General features: G+C 42.2%; 1 protein-coding gene across 8 annotated transcripts in view; it reads right to left on the minus strand.

Moving 5' to 3' along the window:
- Window positions 1–26336, minus strand: part of OXR1 (oxidation resistance 1) — a 236097-nt gene that overhangs the window by 186521 nt on the left and 23240 nt on the right. Inside the window, exon 2 of one of the 8 annotated variants that reach the window (XM_083516644.1) lies at window positions 4258–4380. The exons of the other annotated variants lie outside the window; for them this stretch is intronic. The gene's annotated coding sequence lies outside the window, so the exon portion shown is untranslated. The remainder of the gene's footprint in view (window positions 1–4257; window positions 4381–26336) is intronic. 8 annotated transcript variants of the gene reach the window in all.

The raw sequence follows: 26336 nt of genomic DNA on the forward strand, positions 1-26336 counted from the left end.
ATCGTAGTAGGAGATGGATAGATAGCTTTTCAAAATGAAAGCACAAACATCACGCAATATACCAAGGACAATCCTAGTTGTGTTTTCAATGTATTTCTTATCAATAAAAAGTTTGGTGTGACATGAGCAAATTTTATTCTGAAAGCGTGGGGCAGAGAAAAATATTTGAGAACCAAACATTTGCGGGTATAAGATGGTATACAAATTTAAATAATAAATAAATAAATAAATAATGACGACCACTGTTTTAAATGTTCATTGCAGATGGGGCCTTAGTCAGTATTCTGTGGACATTGAGACCACTAAGTCTTTGTTAGGCCATTTCATAGCTTTCCATCCCGGTAAAGATTTTGTGTACTTCTGCCAGACTCAGGGGTCCCCCATGAAGATGGGCAATTGAGAGAGTGCAAGTCAAGGCAATGTCTGTGTTATTTGGAATCACTTGCTTCTTGATGCTTCTTAAACAGCTGTGTTATCGAGTTTCCAGAAACTGGTGAAACATAGCACTGTTCTGTGTTGTTTGAATGTGAGTTGAGCCCTTTGGTGTTTCACTCCACAGATCAGAGATCGGTAGGCCCATCCCCATTACTTTCTTACGGATATGTGGGATTTCCTAAGATGGAGACGCAAATTCAGAACCATACCCTGCCCCATGACTTCCCTTGCTACTCTGAGTGAGCAATGTGCAGCCTCCTTAGTCTGAATTAAATGAAGCTTGCCCTCCAAGTACATGTGTACAGGACTGCAGCCTTGATGGGATACCGGGCACGTGTTTATGCACAGCTAACTGACGCACAGCATTCTCACCCTGCAACACATCCTATTGGCCAAGTATATGGACTAATGGGACGATAACAAGAGCTTATAAAGAAACAGGTCATCCTTTAACCCATCAGATTACTGCCCGTGACAAGATGACAATAAGAGCTGACAGGGATGTAGCCAATAGATGTAATCTAGTTGCATTTCAAGGCAGCTTGTGAGACAAAGCTTTGCAAAGCACTGATAACAACACAATCATTAATACGTCCTGCCTTATAGGGGAAACTTTCAATTGGGTGATGGCATATTTGACTTGACAACAGCACTGCTAATGGAGAAGCAAAATGTGGCATGAGATTTGTCCCCAATTGCTTTATTAGATTATTTACCATTTTATCACTCATGCTGCTGACCAGGCGGAAGGGCATTAACAGCGGTTAATTCATATATTTGACCCAGTACAGTGCAAGTCGTTAGAGCAGTGGTTCCCTAATGTTTGGGGGCCACTGCTCCCTTGATTCCATAAACTCATTCCCAGTGCTGCCTATAATCATTATTCCAAATAGCAATTTGCAAGATCCACCAAAGGGAAAAAAAGAATAAATTTAAAGCAATAAAAAAGTATTTGCACGTTTATTCAAAATCCAATTAGAAGGATTTCATCAACAAAACTTGATCCAGTGAGACCAGCTTCTCAATGTCTGATAGTCATTTACAACTTCAGTGCCACCCCCTGCCCTCTAGGTAATCCCACTGCCCCCCTCCAGGGGTCAGGACCGCTACACTGAAAACCACTGGCTTACAGTGTTGATCTGGGATCTGGGATAAATACTTTCTTAACCTCAAACCTCACCAGGTGACTGTCTGTATTTCTTAGTCTAATCTATTTTTTAAAAGAATTGCTGGGGGGGGGGGAAGAGTCTGGCATGTGTGCTACCCTGAGTTCCATAAGAGAAAGATAGGACAAAAAATCATTTAAATCACTCTGCCATTTAAAAATTGAGCCAGATCACGGAGGACTCATGAAATTCGGCTTATGAAACCGTTCCCAGCATTTAAAATATATGTTTTCCTACAACTATAAATTTATAAAATGATTACTTATTCCTTTTCAAGATGCAGTGAGAAAGCAAAACAAAAACAGAAACAGCAGATTGTATCCCTCAAATGAATTACCCTAGAAGTCGTCCGCTGTATTTAGAAAGTGTAGCACAACAACTGCAAATGAAAATAAGAAAAAGACCCCTAATGAAGGAAGGGTGTGATACTAAAAGTAAGAAATTAATAAAGAAAGAAAATGAAGGGAAGACCCTGTTCTACTTTCAAACAAGCTTATCTATATGAATAAATAAGGGGTAGATTGAAGCCATGTAGTTTGGATGAGGACGAGTAGGATGCACAAACAGGGAGAAATTTGCCAAGAGGGATAATAGGTGTCTGATATGGAGAAGAAGAGAAAGAAAAGAGTGTCAGTATATGCCATAAAAGACAATTTAATTTTGGTATCATAGGCAGTTTTTCAAATGAAATCTAATACATTAAGTTTTTCCATAAATTGCTCAAAAGTAGATGTTTATAACTCTCTGTAAATGAGTCTTTTCAAATATGTACAGCAGCTATTGAGACTGCATCTCCTATCTTACTTCTTAGTTAATATGCAGAAAGTAGAAATTTTGTGAGTGCCAGTGTAGTGTAGCAATTAGAGTGTTGGACACCCATGTCGCCACTCAGCCATAAAAGCTTACTGGGTGATGTTGGGCCAGTCATGACTGAGTGTGACTTTGGGGCAGCAACTCCCTCCTTAGCCTACCTTAGAGGTTTGTTGTGAGAATATGCATGTCACTCTCAGCTCCTTGGAGGAAGGGTGGGTTAAAAGGACATAATTTAACAAGACAGCATGAAACTGGTACCCCCAGTTAAACACAAGATGCAGCATTCATGGAAGCAGAAGAAGAAGAAGAGGAGGAGGAGGAGTTTGGACTTGATAGCCTGCTTTATCAATATCCGAAGGAGTCTCAAAGTGGCTAACAATCTCCTTTCCCTTCCTCCACCATAACAAACACTCTGTGAGGTGAGTGGGGCTGAGAGACTTCAGAGAAGTGTGACTAGCCCAAGTTCACTGAGCAGCTACATGTGGAGGAGCAGGGATGCGAACCCGGTTCACCAGATTACGAGACTACTGCTCTTAACCACTACACCAAACTGGCTGCTTGGAGAAGATATGTAGCTTCAGTGGGTAGGTCACAGATTCAGCCCCTGGTGTTCCCAGGTAGGAATGAGCTAGATGGGGCAACAGTTTGACTCTTATGTCAGCTTATGTTCCTACATTGACGCACTAGCCTTCCCCCAAACATCCAATTGCCTAGTACTTTTCAACAGTATTAATGCAGGGAAGCTGTGCTGATGGGATAGGCTGTTTATTTTGGATTCTCAGAGGACCTATATATATATCAGCTTGGAGCACAATTAACCTCTAAGATGCATCTTAAGCCTTTCTTCCAGAAGTGAGGATTTTTATTTGGGTGGGTGTGTCCAGATCACATTTACTAACTACTAACTAAAGTTATCTAAAATCTCTAAAAATTTGATAGTATCTAAAGTTTGTCAACAGTTGGTTGCAAAGACTAACTGTTGTGTGGGATTTAATATCATTGTTTATTTGGGATTGTGTTTGTAAGCTTGTTAATATAATCTACTTACACTGTGGCTTCCCTTTTATGAATTAATTATTTTGTGGCTTGCAGCATGTTCAGTTTAATCATGTATACTTCATCCAGCTAGGCAAGCCTTTACAATTATTTTTTTACCCCCAAACACTGCAGGGCTTTTCTGTCCTATTAGAGTCTCTCTTTTTTTATTAGTCTGATGTCCATTCCCTCCAGTTTTTCATTTATGCGTGTATATTTCATATCTTGTGTTAGAAATATAAGTAAATGTTTAACCAATTTCAAGTGCAGTTACAGATCTCTCATTAATTTTAGCCACCGTCACCGGGCAACTGGGACTCGTATTTCGTATTCTGTCCTGAAACTTCTGGATAAAAGGTAAAAGGTAAAGGACCCCTGACAGTTAAGTTCAGTCATGAACAACTCTGGGGTTGCGGCGCTCATCTTGCTTTACTGGCCGAGGGCGCTGACGTTTGTCTGCAGACAGTTTTTCCGGGTCATGTGGCCAGCCACTTCTGGCGAATCAGAGCAGCACACAGAAACACCGTTTACCTTCCCGCCAGAGCGGTGCCTATTTATCTACTTGCACTTTGATGTGCTTTCAAACTGCTAGGTTGGCAGGAGCTGGGACTGAACAATGGGAGCTCACCCCGTCGCGGGGATTCAAACAGCCAACCTTCCAATTGGCAAGCCCAAGGCTCAGTGGTTTACACCACAGCGCCACCCGCGTCCCTTTGAGACTTCTGGATAGCATTGAACAAAACTCCACAAAGTTCTCATACACAGATTTATTGAAGATCACAAGGCACATGTAGAAATATTTACTCACATTGCAATAGGCTGTTCTTTGGCTCTGAATGAAAGTGGTTAGAAGCTTTTTATGAAGTTCTTTGTGTAGTTATGTAAGAATGAGTGAATTTGCCCATCTTCCTGGTATGCAAGAAATAAATCACTGAAACAAAGAAGGAAGAGAGGTTTCTTCCCGCTCTGGGCTGAGTCAATAGAAACTAGAATCTTGCTATGCCTACATTTCCCAACCTGACTTGAGGTCTAAAAAGGGGGAAAGGCACTATCTTTTCCTTCTACCTAATATTAATACACAGATTTGCTATTAGTAATAACTGACCCCTGTGGGGGCAGAACACGTGGAATAATTAGGCTTGCCATACTTTGAAGAGCAGAAAAGAGGACGCATTTGCCGACTTCTACTTTTAACTACGGATCTCTATGACAACTCTCATTTTACATACCTATGAAAAAGAGGACGTGTCCTGGGAAAAGAGGACATATGGCAACCCTAGCACCTGCTTACTACTGCTCTGACTAGTCCCATTCTCAACACTGCACAAACCAGCTTGCCATGCACAATGACTTGGCTTGCTCCATGACATCGACCAAGTATAGCATGAACATCTGGAGCATGTACAAGTTATATGCAAGCATGTACAGATCTTAACCCTGTATATAAACACAGAGACCACTGTACACACAGGGGGTGGAGCCTAACATAGTCCAGCCCCCCTGTTCCTACAGTGGCCAACTAGAGTGAGAGCACTGGTCTAACTAGCAAAGTATTGTGTACACCAGTGTTTACCAAATTTGGGTCTCTAGCTGTTTTTGGAGTATAACTCCCACCACCCCTAGCTATCAGGACCAGTGGTCAGGGATGATGGGAACTGTAGTCCAAACACAGCTGGAAGATCACAGTTTCCCCATCACTGAAAATAAAATATGTAGCACATACGTAGTCTTCCAAAATGTTCATATCCAAGGCTTCAAGTAGCCCCTCGGGCTTAGTGGATTTTGTAGGGCAAGGGCCAAATTGATACATTTTACATTCTCCATTTAGAACCTAACAAAAAAAAGGCAGTCATTTAATTAAATGATTCTGTTGATAATTACCACACATCCATAATTACAGAAAAGTGCCACAGCCTGTACATTCAGCCTTAAGTCTAGAATTATCAAATGCTATTTATAAATTTCCTATTTACAGGGGAAACTTCATGGGTTCCACATGGCCTATTCTGCAATATACAAAGGTAGATAAATTATAAATGTGAGCATCACTTATTAATTAAAATTTGAAGAATATCAATGTGTTGAACTTGTCCCTAGCCTGCGGAAGAATCTGCTTTAATAAACGGCAATACAATTCGTCTGACTATATTACAAAATGTCCATCTGCAGGAACTTTATTGCTGTAGCAGACTCCATTAAAAAGTAAATTGTCTAGTCACTGCACTTTTCTATAATTCATGCGCCACACATGAGCTAATTTGCAGGCTCACTCTTAGCACTTGTAAGCTGGGCGGCCATTTCCAAACTATTCATAACAAGCGCTTGCAGGATCAAGCCAAAGATAACCATCTGGTCCAGTATCCTGTTCTTACAGCGGCCAAACAGATGCCTAGGGGACACAAGCCCAACAGCACTCTTCCCAAAAATGATTCCCAGGAACTAGAATCCCAAGGCAGAGTCATCATGGCTGCTAGTCATTGATAGACACATTGATGGAGGATAACACTAACACTCTTTTAAAGACCATCCCAAGTTGGTCACCATCACTACATTTACACAAGCACATCTACTCCAATCTCCAGCACTGAGAAAAGAGCACTGTCCTCGGACCATCATTGGCCTGCATCTTATTATCAATATCATCATCAACACTGTCGTCTTTATTAAATTTATTACCTTGCCCTTCACCAGCAGGTAATTAGAGGGTGGGTTGCAACTACAGTGGTACCTCTGGTTACAAACTTAATTCGTTTCGGAGGGCCGTTCTTAACCTGAAACCGTTCTTAACCTGAGGTACCATTTTAGCTAATGGGGCCTCCCGCTTCCGCACGATTTCTGTTCTCATCCTGAGGTAAAGTTCTTAACCCGAGGTACTACTTCCGCATTAGCGGAGTCTGTAACCTGAGGTGTTTGTAATCCGAGGTACCACTGTACTCAGAATTCAAGATTAAGAACAGTTAAAACAGATTAAAGTCACAAGAACAGGGTGAAATCCACCTCAGGTGTCAAAGAGTAAACAGCTGCATCGCCTCTTCAGCATTCGTTGAAAGTTGTTTGGTGAACAAGACAGACATACCTCTGAGGGGAGGGAACTCCACAATTTAGGGGCTTCTCCTGGGCCAACTTCCACCCCCTGAACTTCTGAGGAAGGTGGAACTACCAAGATGCCCCCCTATGCAGATCTTAATATCCAGGAGGGTCTGTAGGCAATATCACACTTATGTTATGGCTCAGTTGGTTAGAGTGTGGTGCTAATGACGCCAAAGCTGCAGGTTCAATTCCTGTGTGGGGCAGCTGCAAATTCCTGCTTTGCAAAGATCCCTTCTCACTTACCATTCTAGGATTCTATTGTTTTAGCTAGAGATGAGCTAAAATTTATCAAAATATATATTCTGAGAATTTACTCAGAGTATGCTATTTCTCACCACCCCAGGGGGGGAAATCCCTAGGAAAAAAAGAAAGAAGCTGAACTATCACAGTCACTGTTAAAGGTGAACTCCAAGGAACAAATGAACATATGAGAATTTTAAAAAATCCCACTTTGGCATAAACATAGGAAGCTGTCTTACACCAAGCCAGACCACTGGTCCTTCTAGGTCTGTATTGCGTACACTGACTGGCAGCAGCTGTCCAGGGGAATTTCCTAGCCTTACCCGGAGCTGCTAGGGCTCAAATCTGGGAGCCTGTGCATGCAAAGCAAATAGGTCTATCACTGAGCTATGGCCCTTCCGCTCAATGCACTGGCAGCTGTGGGATTCAAACCCATATCCGTGAAGTGACTGAAGCCTCAAACCCAGTGCCTTAGACCATTCAAGTCATACTACAGAGTAAGTCATCTATATTTCCAAGTAGCTGACCTAAAGGTCCAAGAGTGTGGGGCAAAAGTGTGGGGCAAAAAGCGAAGGCAGAACTTGATCCTCCAATTGCGTTCCTCCCTATTCATTCACTTTTCAAGCACAGCTGGGAAAGTAGGCAGTGGTTGAAGATAAAGGCAAAGAAGGACAAACATCACCTCTGTTGTTAACGCAAAGAGAATCACAGATCTCCAGAACCAAGAGGGGATACTGTGTACTAGTGTGCTGTGATTTCATCCAGCTGGTTTGAGATTTTGCAATTTGAACAAAGCAACATGCTTTTGGAAAAAAACAAACTGAACTTCAGCAAATGTGGAGACAGTGTACCCCCATGTGAGGAAAGGAGAGCTAATGCGGGACAGGGAGGGGGACATGCAAAAAAATCCCAGAGTTAATTTTTCCGCTAAACGACTTAGAATAATAAAAGCTCCAGATGACTCATATATATGTAGGAGCACTATGACGGAAACGCAGACCTTATCAATGAAATTACTTTTGAACGCTATACGCTATAATGAATGGAAGCACTTTCTACCTCCAGCAAAGAGGTTATGAATAGATGCAAAATTGCACAGAGTGAATGAACTCTACTCATTATCTTCTGCCATTGAAGCTTTTGACACCGAAGCCGGCTAATAGGCTCACACAGCTGATGTGCACTACGGAAACGTACGTGGTTCCAAGCGAGAGAAACAGAACGCCAAAGATTCTCACAGCTATTCCTCCCACGCACTCTGCTTTTACTTTTACGCAATATGCCTTGTTAAAATTAAGATCCCACTAAGGGCAGGTTAACTCAGCCTAACTATTTCGGAGAAGCACGTTGCTGACCTCAGCTACCCAGCTCCAGTTTAAGAAACACTAAGGAATTGGGAGGGGTGCGAATAGTTAGGATTTTGAATCCGTAATTCTGTGAGTCAAGCCGCAATCTCCATTGCGGAGAGCAGCAGCTGGAAGGTCTAAAACACAGTTTAGTGTTTAGACTACAACTCCCATCATCCCTAGCTAGCAAGACCAGTGGCCAGGGATGATGGGGATTGTAGTCCAAAAACAGCTAGAGACCCAAGTTTGGGAAACAACAGTATAATCCAAACCTGACTCAGTTCCAATCCAGAGTCGTGGTGGCACCAGGGGAAGAAAATCAGGAGGGGGCACAGAAAGGGTATAATTGGAAGAATTGTGTTCCACATGCTAAGATCTCTGAAAGAACAATGCTAATGGCAGGAGTTCAGCAACTGTGGGGGGGGGGACTCCTTGTTTTCAGGGGGCACTCCCCCCCCCCCGGCTGTGGTGCCAACCATGATCCATTAGCAAGAGAAGTGTGTGGAAGGAACCGTGGGAAGGGACTGTGGATTAGAAAGCATGTTTTCTATACAGAAAGTTGCAGATTCAATCCCTCCCGTCTCCTGCTAAAATAAAGTGCCAGGCAGCTATTGATGTTGAAGACCTTGGTCTGAGGCAGTAGGGCAGGGCTGGGGAATCTCAGGCCTGGAGACCGAACACAGCCTTCCTCTCTCCTTCCCTGGCCATACCAATCACAGGCATTCTGCTCCAGTGCTTTTGCCCGGTGTGAATGTGTCCTTCAGCTCCGATAATACCACTTGCTTGCCAGGTTGAAGGACGGAGAAATATGAGAAATGCATGCAAATAATTTCTGTGTGGCTGGAATATTGCATACTACTGAACAGGGATTAAGAATCACATCCACTTACCCATTGCTACATGTGGTGGTAACCACTAATTCCCCTACTGTGGCAATGGGGTCACTTTCTAAGCGTGTCCCTCTTATAAACCAATTTCCTCATTAGGGTGCTTCTGTATTGTTTTCTGAGCAGGGGAGGCCTTCATTTTAAGCCTAGAAATATTAAGGTTAAACGCAACATCCAAAAGAAACAGCACCTGGATGCTGGGGGCAAGAATGATACATTTAGATCGCTAGGAACAAGAGATATCCTTCTCTCTCATGCCTCATTTGTGAGCTACCCAAAATTGCCACATTGGTACAGTTGGTGGCACAATGGAGCTATAATCTGGTCAAGTGAAGCAATTCCTTGTCTAAGGCCCAGTTCCTACACTCCACACATTGGTATGGGTATGGGAGTAATAGCATGTCACTAAAACAACAATAGGTGGGACGCGGGTGGAGCTGTGGGTTAAACCACAGAGCCTAGGACTTGCCGATCAGAAGGTCGGTGGTTCGAATCCCCGCGACGGGGTCAGCTCCCGTTGCTCGGTCCCTGCTCCTGCCAACCTAGCAGTTTGAAAGCACGTCAAAGTGCAAGTAGATAAATAGGTACCGCTCCAGCGGGAAGGTAAACAGCGTTTCCGTGCGCTGCTCTGGTTCGCCAGAAGCGGCTTAGTCATGCTGGCCACATGACCCGGAAGCTGTATGCCGGCTCCCTCGGCCAATAAAGCGAGATGAGCGCCGCAACCCTAGAGTCGGTCACCACTGGACCTAATGGTCAGGGGTCCCTTTACCTTTACCTTTAAAACAACAATAAACAAACAAGGAAGCAAGGAAGGCCGCATGAGACACGTGAATCTCTCATGCACCAGAGTAAAACAACAGAGCCGCCATGTAAAAGCAACATTCACATCACTATGGTAAGACAGGAATTAGGTCTTATTAATTATTATTTCATTTAAAAAACCCAAGTACTATAGCATTCATAAGAACATGTAGCAAGGCAAGGGAGAGATTTTACCTTCAAGGACACAAAGTAGCTGGGGGGCAGTTTAATGAAAGTTTGGTCAAGTCCTCTAAAAACCACAAATTCTAAACTAGTCCCAGGCACTTCATCTTCCTCCCTGCTCCTTCTTTCGACTGAGTAAGAGAATCAGAAGAAAACCCCTCGGATACTTGGTAGTCATAACAAAGAATAAACGGTTGTGTTCCTTTTATATTGCTCACTTTTACACTGCTAAATTTTATTATGGCCGTAATTAAGCAGAGGCCTTGCAAGGCAATAAAAGGCGCAAAGAGAAATCAAGCTTTATTCCACTACATATTAAAGAATGATGTATGAACAGCTTTCACTAACTACAATTTATGAACAGCTTGGAGAACCGCATACAAACCCTCTGATAACCTGTTTCATATATCTATTAAACCCAAGAAAAAGAAAAAGAAATCCAAAGAGTAAATAGTTATTTTCCCTCCACTACACTCGAGCCGAGAACAGCTCCCACTTGCCTTTTAGCAAAATGAATTGCTCCAGCCAAGCACTTGGTTCTGTGTCATGAAAGGATGCAATCTAGCCGAGATCCAAGTTTCCTTTTCATTTCTATTGGGAGCCTTTTGGAGCACTTCTTGCAAAAGAAAAGAAATTAGGCATCGCTTAGGAGTTCTCATAAAAGCTGTGTAGCTTTCCTGGGTGCCAGTGGTAAAACCACAAGCTTGGGACTAGACCAGCATTCCATTAAAAGAAACTATTGGTCCCCACCAGTGATATATATAATTTCAAGTCATTTTGCTGAGTAATGCTCTTGGGCATTAAGATGTGGTCCAGTTCAGCTCAAAACCAAAGCTTAGAAAATGCAACCCAATGCAGTCAAGCTGTCATCATGCTTGCGGATCTGGGCCCCATCCACACTGTACTTTTGAAGCTGTATCATACCACTTTAAATAGTCACTGCAGCACCCTCACAAAGAATCCAGGGAACTGTAGTTTGTTAAGGGTGCTGAGAGTTGTTAGGGGACCCCTATTCCTTTCACAAGAGCTACAGTTCCCAGAATTCCAGGGGGGAAATGATTGGTGGCTGAACCACTCTTAAGAATTGAAGTTCCGTGAAGGGAATGGGGTTCTCATAGCAACAATTGGCACCATTAACCAACTACAGTTCTCAGGATTCTTTAACAGAAGACATGCTTGTTTAAAGTGGAATGAAACTGCTTTAAATGTATAGTGTAGACAGGGCCCTAGTGTGCTGACACAAGGCAACTTCCTATGTTCTGTTCTGATCAAATGGAACTGTGTGCCATATTAGATGCTCCTGGCATCAACATCTGTGATGGTAATGGGTAGAGACCAGAGGACATGGCTTGCATGCTGAAAGTCCTAACTTTAATCCCTGGCATCTCTAGTTAAAAGGACCAAGTAGCAGGTGATGAGAAAGATCTAGTCCTGGAGAGCAGTGTCAGGCAGTGTAGACTATTGGGCTAGATGGACAAATCTTCTGATCTGGTATAAGGCAGACTGATGAATATAGATTGAGAAAAGTCCAAACTGGAAGCATTCATAAGCTTCCAGAAATTCACCGTATGAGCAGAAGTATGGAATCAGCCAAGAAAAGCAAAATATATCACTAATAAAAGATAAATTTGGTGCTCCTGGAGCATGCAGAAGAAGCAGTGTTTACGTATGTGGATATTACTGAATTACTTTTATCCTAGTTTGCCATGGAAACAATGAGAGTTCTAGATGAACCTAAACTTGCACACAAACAAGAGACAAGCATGTATATGTGCAGCACCAAAGTGCAACTTCTACATCTAGTGGCTGATTGCTGAACGGCTTACGGCCACTGATAGCTAAGGCTTAAATCCCATTGAAGTCATTTGGCTTAAAACAGCCTAACTCCACAGTATTTCACTCCTTACACTTACAGAATATGGGACAACGCTGCCAGAAATGTCACCAGCAGTTTTGATGTGCAATTATGCCAGTGATAGGTTGACATAAACATATAAATGCAAACAGTTTGCACTAATAGGAATAAAAGCCTCCAGTGCCAAATTGGAAGCTCTTAACTATTTCTGAAGGCTCAAAGGATGCATCACTTCTTCATGTCATTAAGAAATTATGAATACAACTGGTCCGAGAACTGTTTTTCTCTATTTATGGAGCTGAACTAAAGGAAACAGCATCCTTCCTGGTGCTACATACATACATAAGAACATGAGAAGAGCTCTGCTGGATCATGCCAATGACCCATCGTCCAGCATCCTGTTTTTTACAGAGGCCACCCAGAAGCCTATGGGAAGCAGGGCCAGGAGGGCAACAGCACTCTCCCCACCAAATAATAATAATAATAATAATAATAATAATAATAATAATAATACTATTAAATATTTGGAAAAAGTCAGAAGCCCAAGGCAGTATAAGTTCCTCAACTAAGTTTATTCAACATTTGTCAGTGACAACAGCTCACTCATAGGAACACAGGAACCAAACTGACTGGACAACACAGTAATAAACCCAAGCAATGAACTGACTGTTGACAGTTGAAAGTGCATACGCTTACTTGCCATTAGAACGTTCATCTACTATACGATTGGTTAGAACGTGCCTTGTAACATAAAATTTGCTAAACCCAATAGGTAACAAATACCTTTATTGTCAATGTACAACCTGTGTACAGTAGTACCTCAGGTTAAGGACTTAATTCTTTCTGGAGGTCCACTCTTAACCTGAAACTGTTCTTAACCTGAGGTACCACTTTAGCTAATGGGGCCTCCTGCTGCCGCCACCGCCACACGATTTCTGTTCTCATCCTGAAGCAAAGTTCTTAACCCGAGGTACTATTTCTGGGTTAGCAGAGTCTGTAACCTGAAGCGTCTGTAACCTGAAGCATCTGTAACCCGAGGTACCACTACAATGAAATTAACCGAGCCTCCCCCCCCCCAAACACTCAATCTCATGCACTCTGTGTGCTTGTCACACAACACACAAACCCTGAAAGTCAGTTGCACTATATTATTTTCCGTTCAGCAGCCTAACAGCCCATGGATAGAAACTGTTTTTTAGCCTGTTGGTATGACTGATTATACTTCTATATCTCCTGCCCGAGGGTACAAGATTAAAGAGGTGTGGCCGGAGTGTGAATCGTCCCTGAGAATTTTTCTCACTCTCTTGTGGCATCGATCCCATGCGATATCATCTAGCGGACTCAGGGGACAGCCCATGATATCATGTGCTGTGTTCACCACCCTCTGTAAAGACTTTCGGTCCATGGCTGTCAAGCCAACATACCACACTGTGATACAATATGAGAGGACACTTTATACGGTGGTACCTCTGGTTACGTACTTAATTCTTTCCGGAGGTCCGTTCTTAACCTGAAACTGTTCTTAACCTGAAGCACCACTTTAGCTAATGGGGCCTCCTGCTGCCGCCACGCCGCCAGAGCACGATTTCTGTTCACATCCTGAAGCAAAGTTCTTAACCCGAGGTGCTATTTCTGGGTTAGCGGAGTTTGTAACCTGAAGCATATGTAACCTGAAGTGTATGTAACCCAAGGTACCACTGTATTGTGGACCGGTAGAAGGAGGTCATCAATTGTTGTTTAACATTGTTCTTTCGCAAGACCCTGAGGAAATGGAGTCTCTGTTGGGCCTACCTAACCACCTGAGTTATATTGTTTTTCCAAGTGAGGTCTTCACTAAGGTAAACTCCCAGGAATTTAAAGGAAGAGACTTCTGATTCCCAGCAGCTGGTATTCATAGAATCACAGAATTGTAGAGTTGGACCCCAATGGTCATCTAGACCAACCGCCTACAATGCAGGAATCCCAGCTAAAGCACCCATGACAGGTGGCCATTCAACCTCTGCTTAAAAACCCACAAGAAAGGAAGGTCCACAACCTCCCAAGGGAGACCATTCCACTGTCGAACTGCTCTTACTGTCAGAAAGTTCTTCCTGATGTTTAGTCAGAATCTCCTTTCTTGCCACTTGAAGCCATTGGTTCAAGTCCTGCCCTCCAGAGCAGGAGACAACATGCTTGCTTTACCTTCCATGTGGCAGCCCTTGAGATATTTGAAGATGGACAAGCAGAACTGACTTCCGGTTCCGGTCGCAACCAGCGAGGAAGCGCGGAAAACCTGCTCTCGGTTTTTCGGGCTCTGCAGAGGCTTGGGGGAGACGCTAGGGCGCAGCGCACCCCAAAAACTCCAAGGGGGGCACCCTTGGGGGACAGGCACCCAGCAGCGTGGTAGCGGTCGCACCGTTCTCCCGAGTTTGTACGAGGAGAAACGAAGGACCGCGAGCGCGAATTGGGGAGGCAACGACTCTGCAGGGCAACGCCTCGAGCTTCAGCTGAGTTTAGGCGACGGGCTTCCTCAAGAAAGGAATGGAACCCCCAGCGTTTTTTTTAGCGTGTTTTTTCCTTTTAATGAGCAAGGCGTAAAGCCAGTTATGGAGCTGGGTGGTCCCTGGAGAGCTTTGGACTGTGTTTGGGAGTTCGCACGGTGGAGGAAACAAGATGGCGCAGACGGAAAGTCGATGATTTGAAGAAGTTTCGGAGAGTCTGTCTGAGTGAGAATAATATGTTATGAGGACTTAAGAACTGTTAGAATCGGATACTTAGGACTAATTGGTCCCTGGTGAGTGTTACAGTTTGTTTTGTGGGGCTGTTTTCTTTCTTTTTTTTTCACATTGTTGCGCAGGGGCGAGTGGTCTCTGGCGTCTGCAGACTACAATTTTACAATCAGGACCCGGAGTGCACACGTTATCCCTGGAAGGGAGTCAAAGGCAATACCGAGGGAGATAGCAGGCACAAGGCATAAGACGAGAGGACTTTAAAGTCTCCGTGTCTGCGGCTACACTCTGTCTACTCTGCTTCCTCTTTCCCCCCACTGTGTTTGCCTCTCCTCCCCCGCGATGGGAGGATATGTTTTGATGGTTGGAGCTGAATAGGAAGATTTAATACAGAAGAGGTGGTGCGTTGACTTAATCAACCCCTCGCGGCTTAAAGAGGTTGGTGTATTTTATTTGACCCGGATCTCTACTGGGGGTTTTTGAAATCTGAACCGCGACTATAACCTGGAATTTGATTATAACTTGGAATTTGGCTACAAGGGACAAAAGTGGACTAACCTGGACTAGATACCTTTTAGACTTAATCAACCCCTCGCGGCTTAAAGAGGTTGGTGTATTTTATTTGACCCGGATTTCTACTGGGGGTTTTTGAAACCTGAACCGCGATTATAACCTGGAATTTGACTATAACTTGGAATTTGGCTACAAGGGACAAAAGTGGACTAACCTGGACTAGATACCTTTAAGACTGGACTGTGGACTGTGGACCTTTTACCCCCCGCTCACGGATGGGCTAGGTGGATCGGCCAGGGGTGAAGAACGAGAACGCTAGGAGGTGTGGGGTGTTTCTTTCCCAACCTCTCTTATTGGATTGACCACAGGATTTCTGCCCCAGGTCGTCTGAAAAATCTGCTTGGACATTACCAAACTCCGAGGGGAGTGTCCAACCCCGCCTGGATACGGGGCTCCTTCTGGGTTTACCTTTACTTGGATTTACTTTTACTTTTTGAGTTTACTTCGTGGGGTTACTGTTGACAATTCCTGCCGACGACGGTAGTTAACGGGGGGGTTAAAAAGGGAAGGAAGTAAGGGTAGGGGGGAAGTGAAAGTGAAGGGGGCATGAGATTTGGAGATGACGGGAAGGGATGGAAAAGAGTGGAAGAAAGGGGGAGGGACCCCGGGAGAAAGAAAGATGTCGCGGCAGGAGGAAATTAAAGATTTAGATAATCTGTGGGCCAAAATAAAGGAGGAGTTTAAGCAAAATGTATTATATATGGAAAACAAATTAGGAGAGGTCCAGGAGATGATCGACAAAAAGATAGAGGGAGCAGTGGGTGAACTTTCAGCCAAAATTCAAGATCTCTCAGTAAAGTCCAAAATGATTGAGGAATCTAACAAAAAGCTGCAGAAAGAGATGAGGGAACAAAAAAAGGAGACATTGAAGGTAAAGGAAGAACTGGGAGAGCTAAGCATCTCTCAAGATAGGATTTGGGATAACCTAGCCATGGCTGATATGCGGTCAAAACAGCTCCATCTTAAATTTAGGGGAGTAGCAGAGGGAAGAAATGAAGATATTAGAGGGAAAATGATAAAAGAACTCTCTAACTGGTTAAATTTAAAGGAAGAAGAGGTGGCAGCTACTGTAGATAATGTATATAGAATGACAAGGCCTAATCATTTGAAAGCGAGTAAATTCTTGGGGGATTGCCTGGTGATCTTTAACTCTTTGGAAATGAAAAATTTAATTTTGAGAAAGAGCTACAATAATAGACTAAGAATTGATGGAAGGCCTATCATTATTTATAAAGAAATACCGGTCAGGCTACTTCGTAAAAGAGAAGGATATAAACAAGTGGTAGCAGCTTTGAAGAGAAATGAGATCCCATTTCGCTGGGAATTTCCGGAGGGGATTAGCTTCTTCTATAAAGAGAAAAAATTTAGATTGTTGGACACACAGGAGGCGGATAAGTTTCTGAGAAGATATGAAAAAGATCTGGGAAAGATAGAGAATAGACTAAGGAACAGGTTGGAAAAAGAGGACGGAGAGATAAGAAATAGATACGAGGAGGAGAGGGGTGCAGAGGGGGAGGTGGTGGAATCAGATGAAGATGATGAGGAGGCCGCAGTGGGAGCGGAGACGGTAGAAGAGGGGGAGCTCTCAGGAAACAAGGGAGAGAGATTATAGTTGCTGAATACGGTTAAAGGTTTAGAAGCAGACAAAAGGTAAATCATAACACACTCACTGAAATTTTTATCCTGGAATGTAAACGGGTTGAACGAGAAAGTTAAAAGGAATAAAATTGAGAAAGTTTTGAAAAATAAGAAGTATGACGTAATCTGCTTTCAGGAAACTCATATTGCTAAAAAACACAAACATATCCTGGTGAATAAAAAACTAGGGGTAGATTTTATTAATTCTGATGTTAGAAAAAAAAGAGGAGTAGTAATATATGTTAAAGAGAAATGGGAACCGACTCTGATCTGTAAGGACGAGGAAGGAAGAATTTTAGGGATCCAATTAAATTTCCGGGGGGGAAAAATTAATGTTGTGACGGTATACGCTCCGAATACAAACAGAGCGGAGTTCTTTGAGAAACTTGAAAGTATGTTATTAGAACTGGATACCCACAAATTAATTTTGCTTGGGGATATGAACGGCGTCCCAGCGCCGGACTTGGATAGGAGTACAGAGAAGGGAAAACTGAACAGAGGAAAACTGCCGAAATCATTTAGTGATATGGAAGAAAATTTAGACCTAATTGACATCTGGAGACACCAAAACCCCACCTCTAAACAGTTTACTCATTATTCCGAACCCCATCAGAGCTGGGGTAGAATAGATCAGATCTGGATGACAAGAACACTCTCTATGAGAGTTAAGAAATGTGAGATTCATCCTAGGACATTATCAGATCATTGCGCTCTAGATATGGAAATAAAAAATGAAGTGAAGGGACAATATAGATGGAGGATGTGCGAGAATCTATTTGATAGTGAAGAGGTGAGGGAAAGAATTAAAGGCACCCTAAAAGAATATTTAAACTTAAACCTGAATAAAGAAACCCCTATAGATGTAGTCTGGGACGCCAGTAAGGCGGTTCTGAGGGGTCTCTTAATACAACAAAATAATTACAGGAGAAAGGTAAGGGAGCGTAAGAAAGAGGAGATCCTCTCTCAATTGAGAAATTATGAGAAAAAATTAACTAAAAACCCAACAGACGAAGCTGCTAACCGAGCCTCCAAGGTGTTACAATCTCAATATTCAGCAATATTAAATCAGGAGATAGAGTGGAAAATTAAATTTACAAAGCAAAGGTATTTTGAGTCGGCAAATAAAATGGGGAAGTTACTTGCCTGGCAGTTAAGAAAAAGAAAGAAACAAAATATGATAAATAAAATAATACTGGAGGATAATATCATAGAAGACCCAGAGGAAATAGAAAATAGGTTTACTCAATTCTTTGAAAAGCTATACGAAAAAGGAGGGGAAAACAGTGTAGAGATTAAGAATTATTTGGAACAAAATGAAAAGAAATACATACTAGAAGAGGATAGAATACAACTGAATAAGGAGATCACAGTAAATGAGATCAAGGAGGCCATTAGCAGAATGAAGACTGGGAAAGCCCCCGGGCCGGACGGTCTGTCCGCAAAATACTATAAAACATTAGAAGAACATCTAGCCCCGGTCTTAAAAGACGTGATTAATAACATCTTTCAGGGGGGGAAGATCCCGGCCTCGTGGAAGGAGGCTTATATAACTTTGATCCCAAAAACAGAGAAAGAAAAAACAGATATAAAAAATTACAGGCCAATCTCTTTGCTTAATAACGATTATAAGATCTTTGCGGACATTATGGCTAGCAGACTTAAGAAGCTCTTAATGAAGTATATACACAAAGATCAAGTGGGCTTTCTCCCAAACAGACACCAGAAAGAAAATGTCCGCCACATATTAAACATCATTGAATACCTAGATATGAGAATAGATGTCCCTGCAGCACTAATCTTTATAGACGCCGAAAAGGCCTTCGATAATGTCTCATGGGAATTCTTATTACAATGCTTGGGAAAGGCAGGCATTGAAGGTCCTTACTTGAAAGGTATCAGGGCAATATACTCAGAACAACAGGCCAGGCTGATTATAAATGACAATCTGACGAAACCATTCAAGATCAAGAAGGGTACAAGGCAGGGCTGCCCACTGTCCCCTCTGTTATTTATAATGGTTTTAGAAGTAATTGCAAACAGAATAAGGGAGGCAGTGAATGTGAGGGGGATAAAAATTGGGAAGAAAGAATTTAAACTTAAAGCCTATGCTGATGATCTGGTTCTGTCTGTGGAGAACCCAGTGGATAGTGCAAGCAGAGTGGTTGAACTCTTGGAGGATTTTGGTAGGCTGTCCGGTTTCAGATTAAACAGGAAAAAAACAAAAATCCTAACAAAGAACATGACTGAACAGGAGAAAATTCAACTGGAAGAAAAGATTGGCATTAAAGCTGTGAATAAAGTAAAATATCTGGGAATCTGGCTCTCACCTAAAAATATAAACCTGGTCGAGGATAATTATAGTAAGGTGTGGCAGGACATTAAAAAGGACTTAGATACCTGGCACAGATTAAAACTTTCATGGACAGGGAGGATGTCAGCCATCAAGATGTGCATCCTCCCGAAATTATTATTCCTCTTTCAAAATATCCCGATAATTAAAGGCACCTCCCTCCTTAAGAACTGGCAAAAAACCCTGACCAAGTTTATTTGGCAGGGGAAGAGGGCCAGAGTAAAGTTGAAATATCTAACAGACTCGAGAGAAAGGTGCGGATTTGCAGTCCCAAATATTAGGTTATACTATGAAGCAGCCTGTATTTGCTGGATAAAGGAGTGGGCCACCCTCAGAAACTCAGACCTCTTAGATTTGGAGGGTTTCAATATAAGATTCGGGTGGCATGCCTACCTATGGCAAGAGAAAGGGGAGGTCCACAGAGGATTTTCTAATCATATAATCAGAGGCCCATTATTGGAAGTGTGGAAGAGGTATAAAAAACTGATTGAGAAAGGTATCCCCTGGTGGCTCTCCCCAACCAACATCATCAAAATAAAAAAAATAAATATGGCGGATGAAAAATGCACGTATGAGGATATTTTGGAAAAGACAGAAACAGGATGGAGGGTGAAGCCTTATGAGGAACTGAAAGACAAAATAAAAGAATGGCTCCACTTTCACCAGATTTACGCCTTATGGGGTGAGCATAAGAGATTGGGCATGAATGAAAAAAAATCGTGGTTCCAGGTCGAAATTCTGGAAAGTAATGATAAACTCCTCTCAAAAATGTATAAACAATTATTGGAATGGGACACCAAGGAAGATCGGGTGAAGGGGGTTATGGTAAAATGGGAGAAAGACCTTGGTCATAATATAGATTATAACAAATGGCAAACACTCTGGACGAAAGGTGTAAAATTTACAGCTTGCGTAGCCCTGCGGGAAAATTTAGAGAAAATGGTATACCGTTGGTATTTGACCCCAGCAAAGTTAGGAAAAATGTATAAAACTGTTGACAACACCTGCTGGAGATGTAGAGATAAGGTTGGGACCTTCTTCCGCATTTGGTGGACCTGTGATGTAATAAAAGAATTCTGGAAGCAAATTCAGGACGAAATGAAAAAAAATTTGAAGTATAATATCCCTAAAACCCCCGAGCTGTTTCTCTTAGGGCTGATTGGCAAAGAAATAAAGAAAATAGACCAAACTTTTTTCCAATATGCCATGGCTGCGGCGAGGATCCAAATAGCACAAAAATGGAAAACCTCTGATTTACCTACGGTGGGAGAGTGGCACTTGAGGCTATATCAATATATTGAACTAGCGAGATTAACACAAAAAATAAGACAAAATAACACAAGTAAATTTAAAGACGAATGGAACAAATTTTTAATCTATTTTGAAAATACCCAGGGAATAAATAATTTATCAGTAGACGATAGTTAAAATCATCGATGTATATTTGCCTTATTAAAACTGCAGAAGTAATATAAGAATTGGTAACTCCAAGACCGAGTTGGACGGAAGTTCTGTTAATTGTATTTGCATCTTATGTCTTTTCCTTTTTCTTTTTTCCCTTTTACTCTTTTTTCCTTTATTTCTCTCTTTCTTTCTTTATTCTATGTCTTTTTGATGGAACTCTTTTTTGGATGGAATTCTTTTTTTTGTATGTATGTATTTGTAACATAATGTAAACTGTGTATTTTTTCTTAATTAAAAAAAAAAAAGAGATATTTGAAGATGGCTATCATATCTCCTCTCAGTCTCCTCTTCTCCAGGCTAAACATACCCAGCTCCTCCAACCGTTCCTCATAAAGCTTGGTTTTGAGACCCTTGATCATCATGGTCAGACTCCTTTGCACACGTTCCAGCTTGTCAACATCCTTCTTAAACTGACATATTCAGAGGCATAAAAGGAAAATGGACTCACGATATCTAGGTTTATCAAAAGTAGAAGGGTTGGGTATTATTCTAGAGTAAGAGTTTTGCCTGTGTTTTTAAAGCTGCTGGACAGAGAATTGGAAGTATTTTCTTTTTCTTTTCTTCTTTCTTCTTTGTTTTCTTTATTTTAATTTTCAAGTTAAAAAATGCTTGATATTGGATGTTGACCTATATATTGTCCTTTCTTTGTTTCTTTTTCATGCTTTAAAAATAGCTTTAAGAGAACCACATAGATCACTTTGTGCTCCCTGGAGGAAATGATAGAAATATATATTATAAATAAAAACAATACCACCAACCTCCCATTTCCTTTCCAAGTGAAGAAACACTCGGTGGTATGAAAAAACCACAGATCCAAAAACTTTGAATTTTTGACTGGCTAGCTTAACAAACATCCATCTACTTCTTTTAAATTTCTGCAACAGCCAAAAGTTTGTGTTCCCAAAACATGAATCAGATGTACCATTTTGTACAGGTTTACACTGAGTTGTTCTTGTTTGAATTTAAAAGCCGAGAGAGCACTCATCTATCATGAGCAGCCCTTCATGGGAAGCTAAAAATGTTTCCTATTATGACTGTAAACAAAAACAAAAACCAACCACTTGCATATATTATGTTGCACACTTTAATTGAAGATGAAAAGCAGGCCTTTTTTTTGCAGAACTCAGTTGCTGAGCTACATAATATAGTTCTGTGCACCAGAGGCCACAAGCTCTGTCTGTTTACAAACAGGCAGATTAGGGCTCTGGTAACCTGCAGTCCTAAAAGCTCTTTACAAAGCAAGATTAACAGGAGGGTTTCTATTTATCATTGCGATGTGGCTATAAACGGCCTCCTGCTCAAAACATTGAAAACCGGGTTCCCTGTTTTCATCAGTACAAAATAACACAAGGGCTTACTGCACAGTTCACAGAACCACAGTCACTTGCTGTTACTACAGCAATTCTTGCCCAAAGCAAGGAAAGCGTTCAAGCAACAGACGGGCAAAATTAACAAGTTTCCACCAGGCTTGGGGAAGGGGGGTGGGGGCAGGAATCAGCAATGACCTCAGGGAGAGCAACAAGCTAATAAATCTCTGTCACATATGTATGTTATATGTTATTTATCTTCTGCCTCTTCTAGCCATGCAAGCTGTTCAGAGCAGCTTCCAGGTATAATAAAATATTAAAATCATACTAGAATCATAACTACTCCTGCAGCAATGCAACAGAAAAAACTAATATGTTGAGGAATGCTTTGGCTGAGTCGATGTTCTAAGCAAAATTCCAAGTATTTCTCATTACATCTACAGGACTACAAGCCATGTTATTCCAACAGCCTTCTGTGGCAAATGCCTGTACAGTGGTACCTCGGGTTAAGTACTTAATTCGTTCCGGAGGTCCTTTCTTAACCTGAAACTGTTCTTAACCTGAAGCACCACTTTAGCTAATGGGGCCTCCTGCTGCTGCCACGCCGCCAGAGCACGATTTCTGTTCTCATCCTGAAGCAAAGTTCTTAACCTGAGGTAATATTTCTGGGTTGGCGGAGTCTGTAACGTGAAGCGTATGTAACGTGAAGCATATGTAACCCGAGGTGCCACTGTACTGTAGAGTGGGAGAATCTAAAGCTCAAAGCTAAGAGTCCTGAGCAAACTTTTAAGGGAAGAGCAGTTACTCTTAGTGGTGGACAAAAAATATTTTCCCTCCAAAATTTATCAAGAGATAAGTCCCCCTTCTTTGTGGATAATGCAAGGGCCATCTGTCATGGATGCTTTAGTTCAGATTCCTCCATTGCAAGGGGTTGGGCTGGGTGATCCTTGGGGTCCCTTCCAACTCTATTCTAAGGGCAGCCCCACATAAAGTGCATTGCAGTGGTTATGCCTTGAGGTTGCCAATGCATGGACCGCTGTGGTCTGCCTGTCACAGTCCAGGAATGGCTGCAGCTGGCATTATTATTATTTGCTTTTATTTATTAAATTTGTATATCACCCCTCATTCATAGATCTCAGGGAAGTTCACAATGTCAAATTACAATATTAAAAAGAACATGAAAGTACATAATAAAAATAAGAAGAAAAACAAATAAAAATAAGAACAAAAACAAACCAATAATCCCCCTCCCACAATAGCCAGAGCTGGTAAAAAAAAACACCTCTTGACCACAGGGGTTACTTGGCCCTGTAGTGACATAGTTGGGCCAAGAAGTACCCCTAAACTACCTACTTGCTCCTTCAGATGGAGTGCAACCTCACCCATGGCAGGCAGTGGACCTATCTGCCAGACACAGGAACCACCCAACCACAAGATCTCTGCCTTTCCAGGATTCAAGGTCAGTTTATTGACCCTCACCCAGTTCAACACTGCATCCAGGCACTGGTCCAGAGTTTGCACAGCCTCTCCTGACTCAGATGTAACTGAGAAACAGAGTTGCTTCTCACCAGCGTAGTGATGGCACCTTGTTCCAAAACACCTAAAGACAGCTCCCAGTGGTTTCCTACAGATGTTTAAGAGCAGCTGGGACAAAATAGTGCCATGTGGCACCCACCAAGGGAGTGGAGAGCACACTCCCAATGCAATTCTCTGGACACCAAGCCTACAGGTAAGAGATGGAGCCACCACACTGCAGTGCTGCCGAAATGCCTCCCACAGATTCGGTACAGAAAGACAACGTGGTCATAGGTGTTGAAAGCTGCTGAGAGGTCCAGCAGAAGGAAGCAGCAGGGCTGCACTTGCCCTGACCTTCTCTCTATAAAGGTCATGGGTTGGAATTGCAGTAATCATGGTACAGTGTATACTTGGAAATAAGCCATTCTGCTTATTCACTGGAGCTTAATCCTGCACAAGATTGGATTGAAGTCTTAATGTATCTTGTAACAAGGCTGCTCCAAATGCATTTATTGCCTTTAACCAATCTTGAAAGATTACAGCAAACCAATTGGCACCAAACGCGTGATTTTTAGCAGCACATTTGCCTGCAATACCAGTGTGTCGTTCCAGCGCTGCTGTTCTGTTTTAAATGAAGCTGTTTTCAAAAACATCCTGGTGAAACAGGAAACTAATCATTAAGGAGCAGCAAATGCATCAATTTTGTGGCTATTAATAATAATACCTTGTAGCCCAATCTTCCACATCTATTCAAAAGTAAATCGTACCCAGTTCAATCATGGGTGTAACCAAGATTTTTGTTGGGGGGGCAGGACTTTTGTTTGGGGGGCGGATTTTTGTTAGGGGGAAGAACCAACGTTAGTTATTTCTATTGTTTTACTTGATTTCGGGGGGGGGGCAGCTGCCCCCTACACCCATGAGTTCAATGGGGTTTAATCCCAGGTAAATATCTATAGGCTTGCAGCATTAGCATGTAATTCCATGCATACTTAACCAGGAGTAAGTCCTACTGAACTCAATAGGCTTTACATCTGTGTAGATATACAGAGAATTCTTTTTCTTGGCTCCTAGCACTGTAATCTTATAGGAGTTAAGCTTCCATGCTATTTATCTATGCTACACGTTATATCTAACTTTTCACTTTATAGTCTCCCAAAAAGGGATTTCTATCCAAAATTCATCTCCTTTTGTGGGATGGTGGTGCCTTGCTTGCTACTGCTGTCTTGGGGTTTCTATTGATCTATTATTTTACCGTAGAATTTCAACTGCAGTTGGTTAGTTTTAAAATGTTTTCAGATTCATGTTGTAAATTCTGAACTTGAAGTGTACGTACCTTTGTCCTAGAATCTTGGGGTTGTCTCCAATACTGCTGTTCTGCTAGCAACACAGAGGGCTTTCCCCTCCCCTTCACCCCCTATGCACCCTCAAAATCTTCTACAGAAGGTAGGGGGATCCCCTAGAGCAGATTTTGAGGGCGCCCAGGGAGAGGGGGAAATCCCCTTGTGTGAGTGGAACACCATACACACAGTGTTGGATGAAACCCTTAGTTCATATTTGCCAGCCTTAGGGCCAGGCAGAATTGCTGGTTTCAAGCGGAAAAGAGTATGTGTTTTCCTGTACTGTACTGTACTTGTTCATTACTGTTTGATGTGGAGGTGCTCCTTTGTTATTCCACCCTTCAGAGAAGCGCATTTGATGCTGGCCCGGAAAAAGGCCTTCACTGTGGTGGCACCATCTATAATGAAGCCACTCTCCATTCAACCAAGACGGTTGTTGACACTATGGGTGTTTTCAGCATCCATACAGGCTTTTGCTGGTTTTGATTCCAGTGCATGGTATCAATTTGCACTGCATCGCTGTTGTATGCTATTGTTTGTGGATTTTTGCTAATGATCCTCATCATTAGATTTGCTTTCACAATTGCGCCAAGTTGGCATTTTCATCAAGCTATCCACCATGACCCCAATATATCTGTTCTGACTGGTCACCGCTAATACAGACACCATGGAGTTATAATTTTGAATCTTCTCTTCCATTTTAATTCCCAGTCACCCAGTTTGGAGAGATAGTTTTGGTGCTCCTTGCAATCTCTTTTTGTTTTCATTGCCCTATACCAGAGTTGGCCAGCATTATGGTATCAGCAATTTTATTTTCCATCCCTTTCCTAACATGGAATTAACTTTTCAAAACAGCTGCCTACTGATTTGACATCTTCATTCAGCTACACATTACAACCCAGATTGTTGCACAGCCCACAATGAGTGTAGCAAAACACAACTGTTGGTGCATCTTCATCTAGAAAGCAGGTCATTGAAGATCTCCATAAGGAATCTTCAGCACAATCGTTTATGAATATCATGGAACCTCTTTTGCGCCAACAAAATCTTCCGCTGTTCAAAACAGGAAGATTGCAAACAAATAGGCCAAGTAAAAATACTATAGAATGTTCTGTACCCTTCCTCCTCCGCCTAAGCATTTGCAAAGATTAACTTGGAAAAGAGGACAAATGACTCAGATATTAAAATCATTCCTATTCACTGTAAAGCAGATTACCAAAAGCAGAAGGTGTACACAAGACTATGGAGGCTGCTAGCCTCAGAGTGGTGAATGGGCTCAACACAAATCCTTGCAACTTCCATTTTATCTCATTCATAAGATGGCAGTCCAATAAGCTAGGGGGATGCAGTGGCTGCCATGTTAAGACTTAGTTCTTGGTTGGTATCTTCACTCAGCCCTGAAGCTTACTTCTGCCAGTCCCCCTATCTCTCAGGAAAAGAACCATTGCTCAAAGGTACAGCACATGCTCAGCTCGCATCTCCAGGTAGGATGAGGAAAGGCCAGTGTCTGAAATACTGGTGAGCTGCTACCAGTCAGTGTACAACCAATAGTCCAATTCAGTGCAAAGAAGTCTCCTTTGTTTAGCCCAGGCA

Source organism: Podarcis liolepis, assembly GCF_965112155.1.
Source record: "Podarcis liolepis genome assembly, chromosome: 8".
In the NCBI taxonomy this organism is placed as follows: Eukaryota; Metazoa; Chordata; class Lepidosauria; order Squamata; family Lacertidae; genus Podarcis; species Podarcis liolepis.